Below are 12,356 nucleotides of genomic sequence, written 5' to 3'. Positions count from 1 at the left end.
TTTAAACCAGTGAGCCGTTTATAGCCTATTTCGCGCTCAAGCGGACGAATAAAGCTTACTGACTAAAGGAATGACATTGAATGTCTATGGAAAAAATAGCTGTAACATATTTCATGTACTTATTGCTAAACTGTTTTCTGAGTCAGTGTCGGCTGCAAAGATGAAGTTGATGGATGCTGATTCGCCATCTTCGCAGTAGGAGAGAAATTTCATACGACTTACAGTAATGAGAGAGTGTATGTTATGGATTTGAAGAGGATGATTTTACATGTGAAGAAGACCTTTTTGTCGGAAAGCCTGGTTTACATATTAAATAATAAATTAAATTTACATCATAACGCAATCTTAGCTGCTAATTTATCTTATTATAATTGACCATTTCACAATCAGAAATGAAGGATTAAGTTATCCAGTGAACTTTTTATGCATAACATTTAATCTATTTCCCGTACTAGTATCTATTTTCATGTTACTAGTACTTATTTTTTAGATACTAGTATCTTTTCCATTTAAGTACTAGTACTTATTTACTTATTTTTTAGATTAGATACTAGTACTTATTCATTAGATACTAGTACTTATTCATTAGATACTAGTACTTTTTTAAAAGATACTAGTACTTATTCATTAGACACTAGTTCTTATTTATTAGGTACTAGTACTTATTCATTAGATACTAGTACTTATTAAATAGATACTAGTACCTATTAAATAGATACTAGTACTTATTCATTAGATACTAGTACCGATTTAATAGGTACTAGTACTTATTTATTAGATACTAGTACTTATTAAATAGATACTAGTACTTATTAATTAGATACTAGTACTTATTTTAATAGTGACTAGTAACAATTCTGTTGTTACTAGTAAAAAAAAAAAAAAAAAATTTGCCATTGATTTCTATGGGATCTGTCATTGAGATATCAACTATTCAGTTTTGACTAGTATGTATTCCAGTTGTGACTAGTAGTTAATTACTAGTATCTATTGTACTAGTAGTTAATAATAGATACTAGTACTTATTAATTAGATACTAGTACATTAGATTATTTAATAGATACTAGTACTTATTAGATACTAGTATTAGATACTAGTACTTATAAAATAGATACTAGTACTTATTAATTAGATACTAGTATTTATTTAAAATATACTAGTACTTATTAATTAGATACTAGTACTTATTTGAAATGTTACTAGTAAGATTTTTTATTTTACTAGTAAAATGTTTAATTGAACTCTACTGTGGCCATTCGGACTAGTCATAACATAAGACGAGTAAAAAAGCTAATCTGACTAGTAAAATAACAATTGTTACTAGTAATAATTATAAAAGATACTAGTGTCTAATAAATAAGTACTAGTAACTAATGAATAATTACTAGTATCTATTAAATAGTTACTAGTATCTAATGAATTAGTACCAGTATCTATTTAATAAGTACTAGTATCTAATGTCTGCTTGCTAGTAATATCTAAATAGATACTAGTCACTATTGCAATAACTACTAGTCCGAAATTAAAAGATGATATCAAAAACAGAATAAGTACCCTTCACTGTTCGTTTGGAGATATCTTTAACCTCATAAAGAACTAGTAAGAATTTATTTGGAGATATCTTCATTTAAACAGATCATTACATAAACATGAGTTCCTATCCACCGTCCAATCAGAGTCCACATGGTAATACAATACATGAATATGCTGAATTAATTTGATTGTTAAGTAGGGCTACATGGCTTTGTATATTAGCCTACCTTGCTAACTGGTTACCATGAAAACACAAGGAAAGATGCCAAATCTTTTGCCCAGCAAAAGTATTTTGACATGTTTTTACTCCAAATTCACTTCATAACATCAGTCGAGCATTGGAAATAACTTCCTTTTGTGATCTGATATGGCTTTATTAAACAGAATGAGGCAGAAAGCATGTCACCTAATAACAGTTAAAGGCTATGTCGATTAGCACTTCTTTTATATATATATATATTATTTATTCTCAAAAATACCAGAGATGGCTTGAAGAACACAGATAAAACCATAGGTTTTATAATATATTATCTTAGGTTCTAGTAATAGGTTTTATCTTTCAAAAAGTACTAGTATCTAATTAATAAGATAGTATCTTGAATAAGTACTAGTATCTATTTAAAAAGTACTAGGTTTTATCTAGTATCTATTTAATAAGTACTAGTATCTAATTAATAAGTACTAGTATCTAAATAATAAGTACTAGTATCTATTTAATAAGTACTAGTATCTAATTAATAAGTACTAGTATCTAAAGAATAAGTACTAGTATCTAAAGAATAAGTACTAGTATCTGAATAAGTACTAGTATCTAATGAATAAGTACTAGTATCTAATTTAATAAGTACTAGTATCTAATTAATAAGTACTAGTATCTATTTAATAAGTACTAGTATCTAATGAATAAGTACTAGTATCTAATGAATAAGAATAAGTACTAGTATCTAATGAATAAGTACTAGTACTAGTATCTAATATCTAATAAGTACTAGTATCTAATTAATAAGTACTAGTATCTAATTAATAAGTACTAGTATCTATTTAATAAGTACTAGTATCTAAATTAATCTAATAAGTGGAAGTATCTATTAAATAAGTAGTATCTAATAAATAAGTACTAGTATCTAATGAATAAGTACTAGTATCTAATAAATAAGTACTAGTATCTATTTAATGAGTACTAGTATCTAATTATTAAGTACTAGTATCTATTAAATAGATACTAGTACCTAATGATTAACTACTAGTCACAACTGGAATACATACTAGTCAAAACTGAATAGTTGATATCTCAATGAGAGATCCCCATAGAAATCAATGGCAAAATTTTTAATTTGTTACTAGTATTAACTGAATAGTTACTAGTCACTATTTAAATAAGTACTAGTATCTAATAAATAAGTACTAGTAAGTACTATTAAATAATACTAGTATCTATTTAATAAGTACTAGTATCTAAAGAATAAGTACTAGTATCTATTTAATAAGTAAATAAAGAAAAAGTACTAGTAGTACTAGTATCTAAAATAAGTACTAGTATCTATGAATAATAAGTACTAGTATCTATCTAAAGAATAAGTACTAGTATCTAAAGAATAAGTACTAGTATCTAAAGAATAAGTACTAGTATCTAAAGAATAAGTACTAGTATCTAAAGAAAAAGTACTAGTATCTAAAGAATAAGTACTAGTATCTAATGAATAAGTACTAGTATCTAATGAATAAGTACTAGTATCTAAAGAATAAGTACTAGTATCTAATGAATAAGTACTAGTATCTAAAGAATAAGTACTAGTATCTAATGAATAAGTACTAGTATCTTAAAAATAAGTACTAGTAACATGAAAATAGATACCAGTACGGGTAATAGAATTAATCTCAAAACGGCAACTACTAGGCTACATAAACACGGAAAGTTTAAGAGATTTCGTAGTCTCACTTGTGGAGTTTGTGCGCGAGGGCGCCCTCCGGCGACAAGTATGAATGAAAAAGATATTACATTAATTGAGTACTCAAAAAGGTTAAAAAACCCTAATTTGGGTCAAAATAGCAAACATAATTAAGAACTTTAAGGTGAACATTTGCAAATCCTTACATTACATTTTTATTTTATCTTATGCACATTACAATTGATAAACAGAAGCTCAAACATTCATGCCTAATGTGAGAATCAATTATTATTGTTTTCACACACATATCTACATCAGTTATGACTTTCATCAGGTACATTTCTGGCTTTAAAAGTTCACCATCTACCAATTAATAATGTTACAAATACAAAGTTTAAATAAACATTGTATGTTAAATGAACTGTAATTCATGTTTAGTGATGTTCTTATCAGGTGGTGGATAAGTTGTATTTACAATATGTCATTAAATGATACATTGAGTAGGAATTAGGACTGTCTGAAAATATATTTTTAATCTTAATAATTACATGATTTCCCCATTAATTAATCAAACTAGTCAAAAAATTATAAATGCTCCAAATAAACAATGAAAAGATTAATTATTCTTCTAGACAGTGATGTTAAATAGACAACACAAAAAAGTGGCCTTTCAAAACTTTAATGTTGTATGTTTTAATTCCATTAATTTCTCTGTCTGGAATATGTCTCTAGCCTCTGCATCACATCTTGCTCTTTCACCCAAAAGTGACAATTCTCTCATCATTTACTGACCCTCATGTTGTCCAAGATGTTTACGACTTTCTTTCTTCAGATGAACACAAGCAAAGATTTTTAGTCCTTATAATGCAAGAGGACCACTTCAGAAACCACATAAAGTGAACACGACAGTCAAGATTAAAATTTTTATGAATTATTTTTTGGCCTTTTTTCTAAATAAAAAAAAATGTTTGTCTGACGATAAGGTTTGTATTTTGTGTGCCCTGTACAGAACGTTCATGTAAAAACATTCAGTCTCTGTGCTATATGCAAAAAAAAAAAAAAAAAAAAAAAAAAAAAAAAAAAAAAACGTACAGCCCTGATATATTTTTTATTGTTTTTACTGGAGGAAAACCAGGAAAATAATAGGTAATAAAATTGGTGTGTTATCTCCTTCCTGCCACCAGAGGTCACTCGATGAACCTCTTATTCTTAAATAGCCAAATAGTGTTATGTTTTTAATGTTTCGCGGTATCAGTAGTAATAATAATAACAACCATACTTTTTTTAGTTATACTGGTAAATAAAAACAACTCCAATAAATTACCAACATTATGAAACATGCGAACTGCCATTAAACTATGACACAAAGAGGAAAAAAAAAAAAAAAAAAAAAAAAAAAAACTAAATAGATGTCTTATCTGCATCCTGCCAATAGAGGTCACTCGTACAATGACCATTAAACATATTAGGCTATGTTTGTAAAATTACAGTGTTTGCATTATTGAAAAATAAATAAAAAATAAAAAATAAATAAATAAATAAATAAATAGCTAAAACGTAATGTTTTTCTGTGCTTGTTTACAAACGATTGTTTATTTTCTATTTGGGTTTCTTCAAAAGAAAGAAAGAAAATAGGCTGTGTCACAACGACAGTAGGCTAAGTGCGCCTACACTCAAAAGCAAGCTGATGCAGCTGTCACTGCAACTCGACGCAATGCAAGCTAATTGCAAGCTGATTTTCTTATAAAGGTTGCGCTGAAAAAAAATCGCTGAAAAAAATCGCTAAAAGCACACAATAACTTGTAAATATTTGTGGCTTGAAACAGCTGGAAAATTGAAAGTGTGCTGCAGTTCTATGGATGTTTTGCTATTCAGGTAGGGTTACTGAATTGCAAACTATTACAACTTTTTCTCAGTTCAATATATGTATACGTAAAAACCAGACGAAAACAGTAAGAGGACAGGGGCATTTCGTTTTCATAGGGGGCACACTTATGAGCAGCTATAAAATTATAGTACAAATTTATATACGAATTATAAAATAAACAAATTATAATGGTATTCGTTATAAACAACTTATAAAGGAGTAACCAGAACGAATTTATTAAAGAAACACAATTTATAATGGCAAAAAAAAAAAATAATAATAATAATAATAATAATAAATAAAATACAAGTTATAAAATCAATCACAAATTATAATGACATTCGTTATAAGTTCATATAAAAAGTCCGATACAAATAAAAATCTTGCCAAAACGAATTTAAAGAGAGAACTAAAACGCAGCCATATACATCTTTCATTCGGCACTAATACAAATATTTCTCACAAGAGGCTCCGGCGCGATCAGTTACAGTAGCGGAATAGGATCATTTTTGTATACAATAGCCTAAATCATGAGCTTCAGAGCGTGCAGATGAAACGCGACTGGTTATCTTGTTTTTTGGAGAGCCTGCTGTTTAGGAAGGCATATCTGGGAATTAATTGTAACAAAGCACTTTGGCAAGACTTTACTCAAAACTAGGATTTTAGTTGCTGTGCAAAGAGAGCAGACCATTGGTTGGTCCAGTTATGCTGTCTCATTGCAAAGTCACATGTAGTTTTAATGCGCATTACAGTTTTTTACAATCGTTTTTGCACTAATAACTGAACCTTAATGTCATTTTTCAAAACTCTAGACAAACTCAATACAGTCATTATTTATAACACAAGCTGTCTAGTGTTCAAAACTTTGCATATTGAATTCATTTCTTTAAAGAAGCCTTGCATTTGCAGAAGCATTGTTTTAAAAAACTAATTTACTATGAAATATCATAGGAAAATTACTTTAGATCACCCATACACAAGTTACCCCATAGTTTCACTGTGTATTTGCTAGTACAATCATTAAATATAGTTGTACAAAATATATGATTCAGGTTTCGTTTTTTTTTTTTTTCCTGTAGACTAGAGAAAATAGTACAGACACAGTAGTATCATTGAAATACTGTAATGGGGAATTTATTGATGAAATAAATCACAACACAGGTTTTCCAAAGGAAAAATTTAGATTCTAAATAGAAGAAGAAGAAAACAATACAGTATACTGTAAACTGAAGTGTTCCTCACTGCACTATGTATCTATGTCTTCATCAACCCGGGCTTGTGGATTTGGCCACATGCAGGTTCTCATCTACATCACAATGGCTGTTTTCATTTGCTAAACATCTTGGAAAGAATCTTCTGGCATGGCGAATCCAGGCCTGACACTGATCTGCTGTGATGTAATTGCATGCATCATCCATGGCCTGGAGAAGGGTGACTTGTTTGTGAGGGTGCCTATCATAGACCTCCTCCTAAAAACTCCTCAATTGGATTAAGGAAAGGGGAGTATGGAGGTAAATACAGGGTGAAAAATTGTGGATGGGCTGGAAAACATGCTTGCACCATACAAGCATGATGAAACTGAACTTTATCCCAAACTATTACGTAGGTCACACCATCAGCTCTACAGACCTGATTTAGATCATCAACAAAGGCTGAGGAGAACTTACGTAATGTACAGTAATGTTGAATAAGAAAATGTGTTCTGTAAAAGAGGTACATGGGACCACAGAAACCATATTTGATAAAGAATGAAATATGACATCCATAGATAATGTAGTCCATCTGGGTCATATTCTGTGGTAATTTGTGTCAATTGATCTATCCTGATGCTGTCATAATCTAAACATGGACTCAGTTGTTCATCAGTTTCCATAAAAGCTATATGCTTCAAGAGTAATGAAACAGACAGTGGCGGTTCTACATTGAATTGCTCCCTGGGCGAGACCTTCTTGGGGGGGTGTTCGTGTAGCCCCTCTCACTCAGTCATACGCGCACCCGCTCCGAGCGGGTCTCGAACCCAGATCTCCGGCATGGGAGGCGGATGCACTAACAAATAGGATAAAGGCTGCAATCTGTAACGTTGGTGGCTAGTGCTCTCTTGAGATCGGGGAGTGAGGTTTACCTGCACTGTTCGCGATTAATGAAATACAAGTCATTTGTATTTACATCTTGTTTAATGAATATTCACAAAGTGCTGTGTGGTTAAGTGATTGCAAAGCCACTGAATTTTAGTCATAATTCTGCCCGTTTTCCGTAAATTGCAATACGATTTTATTATTTTAAGTTTATGCATATACATATAAAACAAATATCTTCAGTCACCATTTGAAGTCTGAGTTGGGTGTAGATTGCCAAAACTGTGCTGCCAAGATGTTGTAACAAATCTCGCGATAGGATAGATCATCTCGCGATAGGATAGATTATCTCGCGATGGGATAGATTAGCTCGCAATACAATACATTATCTCGCGAGAAAACTTTAACACGTTTTTTATCTTTCCATAACCAGGAGGAGAGCGCGTCGTTGTGTTACAAAGCTTTACGCGTTGATTTATTACAAAATCACTGGTGGGTAAGTACATTTTGTAGTTTTTTATTAATGTGGTCGAGTTGTACTTGTTTGACACGAAGGAAAAGAAAGAAATAATGTGCACATTGTCAAATGAAACGTAGTTTGAGTTTGGCTAAAATTAGCTAGTGTGCTAAAAGTTTTTTTTTTTAAATAATGCTTGAACAACAAATACATAACTAAAGTGCCAAGGGTATGCACAGAATGTTTGTATAGAATAACACAATGAAATGAAAGGACTTCCTAATCCACAATAACTTAAAAGTACCAAATAAATACATAATTTTATAGCTTTTTTTGTTTGTAATCTCCTTTATGGTCCTCTTATAAATATCTATTTCCTTAAGTGCCACAGGAAAAAAAAAAGTTTTCTAATTGCTGAATTTTGCAACGATTAGTAAGTAAATTAATCAAGAGATTGATAATTTAAGCCTCATTTTTCGACGGCTGAGCCACATATTACATGTTCGTATAATAAAAGAAAGTTACACACCACTTTGTCATTTATAAATCCAGAAACCTCCCACTGTAACCTCTTTGTGTATTGACAGTGCCAGAAAATATGAGGTACCGTTTCTGGGTATAATGTACATAATGAACAATTTACATCTATATTTTCAACAAATCTGTTTACAAATGCTTATCAGGGTAAAATTTGTGGAATATCTTAAATGAAACTTATTTTATTTTATTTTGTTTGTAATGAGATATTTGTAGGTAATACCCAAACTTTACTCCAACTAATATTTCAGATAAACTTAGGAGATAACACATTGTTTACTAATTTCTTTTAATTTTCACTGTGTGGTAATGTGTATATAACTTTAAGAGATTGCAAAGCTCTTTATAAACATCTTCAAAATTTCATAAAGTGGTCCTTTATTTTCATTGCTTTTATTTTTTCCAACAGTGGATGCACAACATGACACCATCAGCGTCAACAACATTCGTGGACCCGTGGACACATGTTGAGGTGTAAGTGCTAATGTTTAAAAAAATTAATGATCCGAATGTGTACAACCACGAAGTTGCTTTTTTGCCGTTACAGGGCAAGACAAACGCAGTCCTGTCAATTACAGAATAAATGTTAAAAGAACTCCATGTTGCCCTGAAATAACAGCTACAGCATCTAGAAAAATTTGAAGAATATGTTATGATTTTGAAAGTCCAAGTGACACTTCTAAGATGTTGTAGTACTAATCAAAAGATTACATGGTTAATGACACTTTATTGACACTCCAAGGGTGCAATTGAGGTCACGACTCCATTGTCATTGTAAGTAGTACATCAGACCTTAAGTAAACTTTCAGATGATCGTTCCCCTCGTCACTGTAGAGAAAACAAACACTGGGCAGTAGAAACAGTTTTGGTTGGCAGTTTGCTCTGGCTCAGATTTGCTCTGTTAAAGTCTCTAACCACAATGTAAGATTAACATTAGAAGACATTTCAAAAGATTAACTTCTGTGAAATTTTTAAACACATTTTTATGTCTTTTGTGCTTCATTAATTTACATTAGAGTGCGATTTGTCTTGCAGGGTCACATAACGAACATCTGTCAGGCCATGTGCCACAACCAAACAAGGTATTGCAATTTTTGTCATGTCATTCACATAAAGAGGATGTCCTTTTTTTTTTTTTTTTTAAAAAAAAAAAAAAAAAAAAAAAAATGTAACTACGTTCAAATTCTTACTTTTCACACTTTTCTTTTTAATGTCTATATAGTATTGTCTCCAGTCCCAAATGCTTCATTGCCATCCCAGTCCCAGAGGACCCCCCAGTGTATGTGAGAATTTTGCTGTCGCATCTTATTTTATACACATTATACCTTAATACCAACACAGCCTAATGTATAAATACATACATTTCTCTGAATCAGAATTCATACAGTTAAAAATATAGAGGCTACAATGTCTGTCATTGCTCAACAATAGGTAAAGTACAGCCAGCTAATTTGACAGTAACTAATGCAGTAAAATTGCACAGCAGCCTTATTACTTTACCTTCACTTATAGCCAACCCTGGTCCTCGAGAGCCACTGCACTGCTTGTTTTCCAGCTGTCCCTGCCCTTCCAGCTTCTGACTGACAACACACCTGATCCATTACTAATCAGCAGTGAGTAAGGCATGGATAGTTGGTAAACAAGCAGGTCAGTGGCTCTTGTATTTTAACATTGCCATGATGCACACTACTGTTAATTTGTAATACTGACCATATGTTAAAATGTTCATGAAGTGAAGTAATACTGAATAATTTTTTTCACAGAGTCATGTCAAATGCTTAATGGCCAAATTAATTTATGAGGGGTGGTGGCCAACTTTCAAAGCATTTCAAGGCTACAGCTTTGTACTATGTAATTTAAGGTAATTTTGGCCTTATGACATTTTAAAAAAAAATCTCATGTTCCTTGTCCATTATTTATTTAAAAGACCATCTGTCTTTATCAGAAATGTCCTGTTCACGTTTACACAGTTACACATCTACTTTATTTCAAGAGCACCATAGAGATATTGAAGAGGCAGTGGACTAATGCTGTTTTTTATGTACTCTAGCACACATCTAATGCAGAAAATGTTTTATAGACACAAGATTATTCTAGACTAAAATAACATATAATACTTAGTTTACTTGTTACTAATGCTTCTTTATTGAAACGGAAAAAGTCTTGTTCCATTGTATTTTAAATGTATTTGTATAACCTTAAAGGCATTTTCAAAATAAGTGCATGCCATTTAACTCAATTTTGCCATTTTGTTTCTTAAATATCTTAAAATATTCATGCTCTCTTCCCTCAGATGCTCTGAAGAGGTGGAGTCCAACTGCCACAGACTCCGAAATTGATGCATTAATGGCGGAACACCTAAAACACGCTCCAGGAAGAGCTGGGGGCGGTGGTTATAAGAAATAAGCTGTTTTGAGAGACATTTACATGTGTGTTTACATTAATCCAGTATTTTTGTTTTGTACTTGTTTGATTTATAGCTGTTTAAAATTTAATGCAAAACCGTTTCAATTAAAAAAATTGAGTACTGCCACAATAATAATGCTTCTGGAAGAGCAAGTGCTTGTGGAGCAACAAAATGATAGTAAACATTTTGGAATAATGATAAATAAATAAAAGATTATAAATATACATATGTGTTCACTTTTATCTGTTACCTTGGTTATGTTCTTGTTTGAATAATGGCTACTTAAAATTAATGTCAAGCTTTGAGAAAATTGGTGCATGCTTAGAATTAACTACATTATATTATTTCTGTTTTCATGTTTAAATAGTAGCTGTTTAACAAATGGAAGACCTTGAAAAAAATGTAATATGCACAAAATATGTTGTAGTAAATTAGAACGGTCTAATTCTTGCTTAAGTCCACACAATGTTTTATTGTTTGTAATGTACACGTGATTAAAACGTTTTGTAGACGTTCAGGTCTGACTGGACCGACTTTGGACCGTTTTTGAACTTGTAGTAAGTTAAGGTGTCTAAACATCGCGACATAACTGATTGCCTTTTCACGATGTTACAGAATGGGTGTGTGACTATTTTATTTACAGGCTTATATACTAAAATTATATTAACACATAAATTAACACATAGTATAGAGATACAGAAGAAGACACATTTAGACGTCCAGGGACGCACAGAAAAAGACGTGCATCTCACGTCCAGATAACGTCAAAGACGTCGGTTCAACTTTCATTTTGGAACTATTTTTCAACCATGACGGGACGTGTCGGAGGGACGTCATTTCAACGGTCCTTACACGTCCAAATGTTTGCTGACAACTCCAATGAATTACCAACATTATGAAACATGCGAACTTCCATTGAACTATGACAAAAAAAACTAAATAGATGTCTTATCTGCATCCTGCCAATAGAGGTCACTGGTACAATGACCAACAAACATATTATGCATCAGCTGTGCGCTTCCAATGTTTCCCTGGTTTATTGATCATTCAACATATTTGCATTTTCTACATATTTGTTCAAGTACTTCTGCCATTTTCACCTTCTGTCTTTCCCTTCTTCTTTCCGTCTTCTTATTTCCGTTTCCTGTGTAATCTCTTTCCCATATATGTTCCTGGCTCATTAATATTCAACATACGATTAGCATACTGGGCTGAAATGCAAATTTAAAAAGTACTAGTATCTATTAAGTTCAGGATATCTCTGGTCTAAAAAGGTACTAGTAACTAAAAAATAAGAACTAGTTCTATTTTTGCCATACAAGAAAAGTATAATTGAATACTAGTCACTATTAGAATACCTACTAGTATCTAATAAATAAGTACTAGTATCTAATGAATAAGTACTAGTAACTTTACAAAAGACACTAGTACCTAAAGAATAAGTACTAGTATCTAATGAATAAGCACTAGTATCTAATGAATAAGTACTAGTATCTAATGAATAAGTACTAGTACTTAAAGGAAAAGATACTAGTATCTAAAAAATAAGTACTAGTAACATGAAAATAGATACTAGTACGGGAAATAGATT

General features: G+C 31.4%; 1 long non-coding RNA gene across 5 annotated transcripts; it reads left to right on the top strand.

Annotated features, from left to right (window-relative positions):
- The first annotated feature begins 7,774 nt into the window (after positions 1–7,774).
- Positions 7,775–10,989, top strand: LOC127157808 (uncharacterized). 5 transcript variants are annotated; one of them, XR_007826003.1, is made up of 7 exons: positions 7,775–7,860; positions 8,768–8,832; positions 9,394–9,440; positions 9,581–9,637; positions 9,914–10,005; positions 10,122–10,219; positions 10,652–10,989. It is a non-coding gene; the product is annotated as an uncharacterized LOC127157808 (long non-coding RNA). The 5 variants fall into 5 exon arrangements; XR_007826001.1 differs by having other exon boundaries at positions 9,871–10,005; XR_007826000.1 differs by lacking the exon at positions 9,914–10,005.
- Positions 10,990–12,356: the final 1,367 nt, after the last annotated feature.

Source organism: Labeo rohita, unplaced genomic scaffold (genome assembly GCF_022985175.1).
Source record: "Labeo rohita strain BAU-BD-2019 unplaced genomic scaffold, IGBB_LRoh.1.0 scaffold_1201, whole genome shotgun sequence".
In the NCBI taxonomy this organism is placed as follows: Eukaryota; Metazoa; Chordata; class Actinopteri; order Cypriniformes; family Cyprinidae; genus Labeo; species Labeo rohita.
The sequence above is the reverse complement of the archived record's forward strand: the minus strand, read 5'-3'. Positions and strand labels throughout refer to the sequence as shown.